General features: G+C 33.2%; 1 protein-coding gene across 18 annotated transcripts in view; it reads right to left on the reverse strand.

Moving 5' to 3' along the window:
* LOC108370921 (proline-rich protein HaeIII subfamily 1-like) overlaps positions 1–5610 on the reverse strand; it is a 12477-nt gene extending 6867 nt beyond the window's left edge. For 3 of the 18 annotated variants that reach the window (XM_017626372.1, XM_017626371.1, XM_017626370.1), the window contains exon 1: positions 5523–5610. The gene's annotated coding sequence lies outside the window, so the exon portion shown is untranslated. Of the gene's footprint in view, positions 1–870; positions 898–5260 lie in introns of those variants that run through there. The other 15 variants (XM_017626368.1, XM_017626367.1, XM_017626366.1 and 12 more) reach the window with 8 other exon arrangements.
* Positions 5611–5880: the final 270 nt, after the last annotated feature.

The following is a 5880-nucleotide window of genomic DNA, read 5'->3' on the forward strand; positions in this document are numbered from 1 at the left end:
TTCATGAACAGCTTTCATTTGATACCCATACTGAAAAAATACACCCAAGGTTACCCAGGTCCACGTTTTGGTCTATATCTCGAGACCCTAGTCACCCAGCTATATGAAAAGTGCTCAATCTTAAAGCATTCATGAACAGCTTTCATTTGATACCCATATTGAACAAATACACCCAAGGTTACCCAGGTCAACGTTTTGGTCTATATCTCGAGACCCTAGTCACGCAGCTATATGAAAAGTGCTCTATCTTAAAGCGTTCATGAACAGCTTTAATTTGATACCCATATTAAACAAATACATCCTAAGGTTACCCGGGTCCACGTTTTGGTCTGTATCTCGAGACCCTAGTCACCCAGCTATATGAAAAGTGCTCAATCTTAAAGCATTCATGAACAGCTTTCATTTGATACCCATACTGAACAAATATACCCAAGGTTACCCAGGTCCACGTTTTGGTCTATATCTCGAGACCCTAGTCACCCAGCTATATGAAAAGTGCTCAATCTTAAAGCATTCATGAACGGCTTTCATTTGATACCCATATTGAACAAATACACCCAAGGTTACCCAGGTCCACATTTTGGTCTATATCTGGAGACCCTAGTCACCCAGCTATATTGAAAAGTGCTCTATCTTAAAGCGCTCATGAACAGCTTTAATTTGATACCCATATTAAACAAATACATCCTAAGGTTACCCGGGTCCACGTTTTGGGGCCACGCCCCCTTTATATATCAAAATATTTTTTACCCTGTGACCATCCCTGGAAGATATCCAGTGCGTGTGTAAAATTTGGTTACGATCGGCTTATTCGTTTAGGAGCCAAGTGTGTCTATAGGTACATACATAATTTGAATTTTATATATATAGATACGCCATAAGTTATTCAACAATTTTCTAAACAAAATTTAAGTATTTTAAGGGACGACATTAACTGGTTAACAATGCAATATGAATAGCTTTTGTTTCCTGTATGCGCCTATAAAAAGTAACGCGTATAAATGAAACCAGGTCAGTTGTCGCGATAGTTGCATCTAAAATTCATTCAAGCGCTCCTAAGCAAAAATAAATACACTAATTCTCATTGCAAGCAAAGGACTCGACCCTCTTAGAATATTTAACCATACAACATAAAACGTGAATTCTTTCGTACTAAAATCGACTTGAGTACCTCCTGATATCAATTACACACATTTAGTCAGAAATAGAATTATGAGAGAGTATATATGTATGTATGTATATTAAGGTGGTCCAAAAATAGTAAAGTCGTAATTTTAGTGCTGCCATCTCCAAGGATTGTTCTATATCGAAGAAAATGTACCCCTACTTTCTTTATTTTTAAATCAAAAAATATTTAGGGGGCTCAAAGCGCTCAAAAATTTCCATGTATTTTATATTGGGAAAAAACAACTTTTCGTATAATTGGTACGGATTTGTTAAAAACCAATATTTCGCGATCGGAAAACTCTGGTTCTCTTCAGGAGACTTCCAATATTTATATCCATTTGTTTATTTAACCATTTTTTAATACTAAAGATTTTTTATTAGTCCCCCTCATTGCATTTTCTGGTTTTTTTGTCGGTCGTATAAAATACAGTTACCATGAAAAAATGGTAAAAGTAACACTTGGGTATTATTATTGAAAGTCTCTTGAAGAGAAAGGGAGTTTTCCGATCGAAAAATTTTGATTTTCAGACTTCTACACTATTTCTACGAAAAGTTGTCTTTCCCCATATAAAATACATGGAAAACTTTGAGCGCTTTGAGACCCCCTAAATATTTTTTGATTTAAAAAAAAAAAATAGGAACATATTTTTACGGTATAGAACCATCCTAGGGGATGGCGGCATTAAAATTCCGACTTTACTTTTTCGCATGCATATTTGGACCACCCTAATGTGCATATGTATGTGTACATACATTTGTGCAAATGTATAAATGAATGTGCTTGCACTTATGTACATACATATGTATAACCATTATTGCTCAATGAGCAGCTAAGCCGTCAAGTCATTGCTATATTTGCATATTCTAATGCGCTGGATAACACTTTCAGTATTGTTTGCCCTTTTGGTTTTTAACCTACAAACTTGTATGCAAAACACTTCCTTTCAATTTGCCGTACAAGCGCACGTTCACGTTCTTCTTGGTGGCTGCAGTTTATGTTGACAATAAAGTTGAAAGTTGGTACTATTGAAACTTCAAAAAACTTTGCTATTACTAATTTGCATGCGATTTTCTATTTTCAGTACGGTTCAATAGGAATTCGCAATCACAGCCACTGGCACCGACGCCGCATACGCCGTGTTGCCTATGTAGTTTGGCGCTCGTAAAACCCTTTGAACGATATTTGTGTACATACATACACTAACATGCACTTGAATAGGGACAACGCTTTTTCACTTTTTTCTCTAACAAAAACCATATAAACGCAAGTTCCAAACTTTTAAAAAGTCATACAATTTTCATCGAAATTTCTATATTTTTTTTCTCAGTTACCGAAGGGTCGCCTTTTTTTATTTAGAAAAATTGCAGCAGAGCGTCAGTAAAAATTTTTCAAAAATCAATGGTAATTTTTAGCATATTCAAAAAATGCTTAAGGTGGAAAAAACTCCATGCAGGAATTTGTGTTCAGAAAAATATTTGAATTAAAATAAAAAACCATTCTATCTTTCAATTTGACAGTAAATATGTTTAATTAATTAAAAACTATTGACAATTACCGGGCATATGTATTGAAATAACGCGGTGAGAGTGAAAAATTTTCTTATTTTGATTAAAATATTTTTCTGAACAATGGTACTATTTTTATCCTGTGGGGAGTATTTTCCAGGTACATCTACAAATATAGCCAGATTGACTGTACTAAGTATTTCAATTAAAAAATAATGGAAATGAAATGAAAGAAAAATAGTTAAAGAAAAAAGCGAAAAAGCATTGTCCCCATTCAAGTGCTTTGGAGTGTACTACTTATACATATATGGACATTCAAATGGCTTGCACGCTTTAGTGCTTTTACTTGTGTGTGTGTGTGCTATGGTTTTCCGTAAGGGTATCTAATGCAAGCACAGACGGTTGTGGGGTATGAATAATATCATTTTGCGGCAAAGTTTTCGACGCCATTGTTGCGGCAATCGGCATTTGATTGCTATCGATAGAACTGCGCTGATGGCAAACAGTAGAGTAGTAGGTGGTAGTGCAAGAACATAAAGTTGAGAATCAAACAAAGAAAGAAACTAAAAAATGATTAAAGGATTGCAGAAAAGGCACAGAGGATATTTAAAAAAAAAAGAATATGTACGTTAGGGTGGTCAAAAAATAAAAGTAAAGTCGGAGTTTTAATGCTCTCAACCACTAAGATTGTTTTATGCCGAAAAAAATTATACCTCTGTTTCTTTTGTTTGTTTGTTGAAATCAAAAAACATTTATATAGAGCTCAAAGTTATCCATGTATTTTATATGGGGAAATACAGTTTTTCGTAGAAATGGTACAGAATTCTTGTAAATCAATATTTTTCAATCAAGAAACTTTGGAGTATTTCAATAATAATACCCAAAGTTTTATTTAACCATTTTTTAATATAAAAATGAAAAGAAAAAAATCCCTAGTATTAAATAGCGGTACAATAAACCACTGGATATTATTTTTTCAATACAGAACAATCCTTTGGTGCGAAATTTCCGGCTTTATCTTTTCTCATGCATTTTTGGACCAACCTAATGCACATATACAGTGTGAAGTCAGGCAAATATTGCTAGAGGTATATATCTAGCTGTTAATGTATTTGTATTAGCGTAATGCCTGTGGATACTTTGCTAACTTTACCTTATTTGACGAGATATGAAAAGGTTAACTCTCGACTCGAAATTTTTACGACAGTTTGTTGATTTTTTTAAATTTTCCACATACTTTGAAATTTAAATTCATTCGGTCTTTGTTAAAGAATGAACTATATTTTTATGAAAAAAAACTAAACTTAATTAAGAAAATTATAAATTACTAAAACTTGTCAATATATGGCGCGCTTGTCCATATGATACGGGTTGTAGTTTTCAGCAAAATGATAGAATGGTTAAAATAAATGTCTGAGCGAAACTTAAGGTTAAGATAGATATTAAAATTGCATGAGAAATATTTTCAGAGAACATTTTAACCCATCACCTCCCGCCTAAACGGGTCCGCTCGACCCTTACTATAAGAAACCTTTCAAAAAATAATTTTGGAAGGTCGGAGAATTTTACTATAGGTCTTCTCATTCAAATTCAACAGGTCACCAACGCAAAAGTGTCTGAAAATTAAAATTTAAAGATGAATTTTAAAATATGTTGTGCATGGAAAAAATTCAAGTTTTTTCGCTGCTTCAGAAATACTATAGATACTGAGCACAAATAAAATAAAAATCAATGTTTTTGATCGACGATCGTCAAATTATTTCTGTTTTCTATAAATCCAAACAATTTTGTTCAAGCGACGTTAAGATTCTTGTTCTTATTTTCTAATTTTCAGCTGTATCCAACGTTGCCGTTTCGCTTAGATGCTGCTTCAGAAATACTATAGATACTAAGCACAGAGTTTCCATTAGAAAAGGCCTAAATTTCAATAAATTACAAAAAAATTTAACGAATTGAGAAAAATTTAAAAGAAGAAAAAACTGCTCTTCTGTTAAATTTGGTTTCTGGCACATAGGATAATTTCGCGCAAAGGGCGAGAGATATAAATTTTTATCAGTGATCTGCGTTTATATTTTGGATTTAAAATTAGTAGTTTTATAACAATAACTGATATGCTTTTAATTGAATCTAATTGCGATAACCCAAAAAATTGCATTGCTGTTTAGAAATTTTGTTAAAGGTTATATTAATAAACAAATAAATAAAATAAACCATTTTGTCAAAGAAAAAGTTAAAATATTTGCATAGGTTACGAAATGAGACACCGTGCATTGAGAAATTACTGCATTGGGAATTCCTTTACGGCACTGTTCAATTATAGAGCGTGGTAGTAGACGAGAGTAAGCAACTAAATGTAAGAAAAAAAATCTAAAAATTTGAAATAAAAAGTTATTTGTGGCTGCATTCACACTTCCTCTTACTTCGCTTGTGTTCTATAAAATAATTTCTGAAACTTTTTTTAAAAATGCCTTTTACTTATTAGGCTCAAATGCACATAAGTAAAGCCATTTGTTTATAAATAAGTATCCTTCAATGCAGCTGTAAGATTCTAAATTGCTTAAATTGCTATTTTATTGATTTTTCATACGTCCACAGCAGGGCATTAACACCTGACGCCAGCAAGGATAATGCACTTTAACCCACTGAAGGGTCAGTCTGCGCTTATAACAAGCTATTTTCAACAGACAACAGCTTCACCTATTTCGATAGACACGCGATTTGTAGAACGAGAATTTTAACGGCAATCCCTTTATGCGTTGTGATGTTGAAATGTTATTTGTGTTTTTTTCTTAATTCTTTTAAACTTTAACTCACTAAAACACTCACAAAAGCCACAAAAATGTACTAACAATAAAACAAAGTTTGAAAATAGTTTTTAGTTCACTCGCCAAAGAGTACAAATTTCGGTAAGCAAACAAACAACTGTTAAACGCGAACGCTCCAACACGACTATTCGTTCGATTGCTAAAGGAATGGAATTTCTTAGAAATTTGTTTTGATTTTTTCGTTTGCTATTCAAGCCGCTCGAAGTCAGACGAAAAAGAAGGAAACAAACACAAATGTCCTACTTCTCCTTCCCAACGTCGATAGATCGTATCAAATAAATTGTGCAAAAACAAAAACAAAGTGCAGAAGAAAACGAGCTTATGTATGTATATGTGGTGGTGCTTGTAATGTAAAAATGTCCTTGCGCAGTTTGTCGGTTGA

The sequence above is a fragment of the Rhagoletis zephyria genome, unplaced genomic scaffold (assembly GCF_001687245.7).
Source record: "Rhagoletis zephyria isolate East Lansing unplaced genomic scaffold, Rhagoletis_zephyria_1.1 Rzeph_scaffold_04579, whole genome shotgun sequence".
NCBI lineage: Eukaryota > Metazoa > Arthropoda > Insecta > Diptera > Tephritidae > Rhagoletis > Rhagoletis zephyria.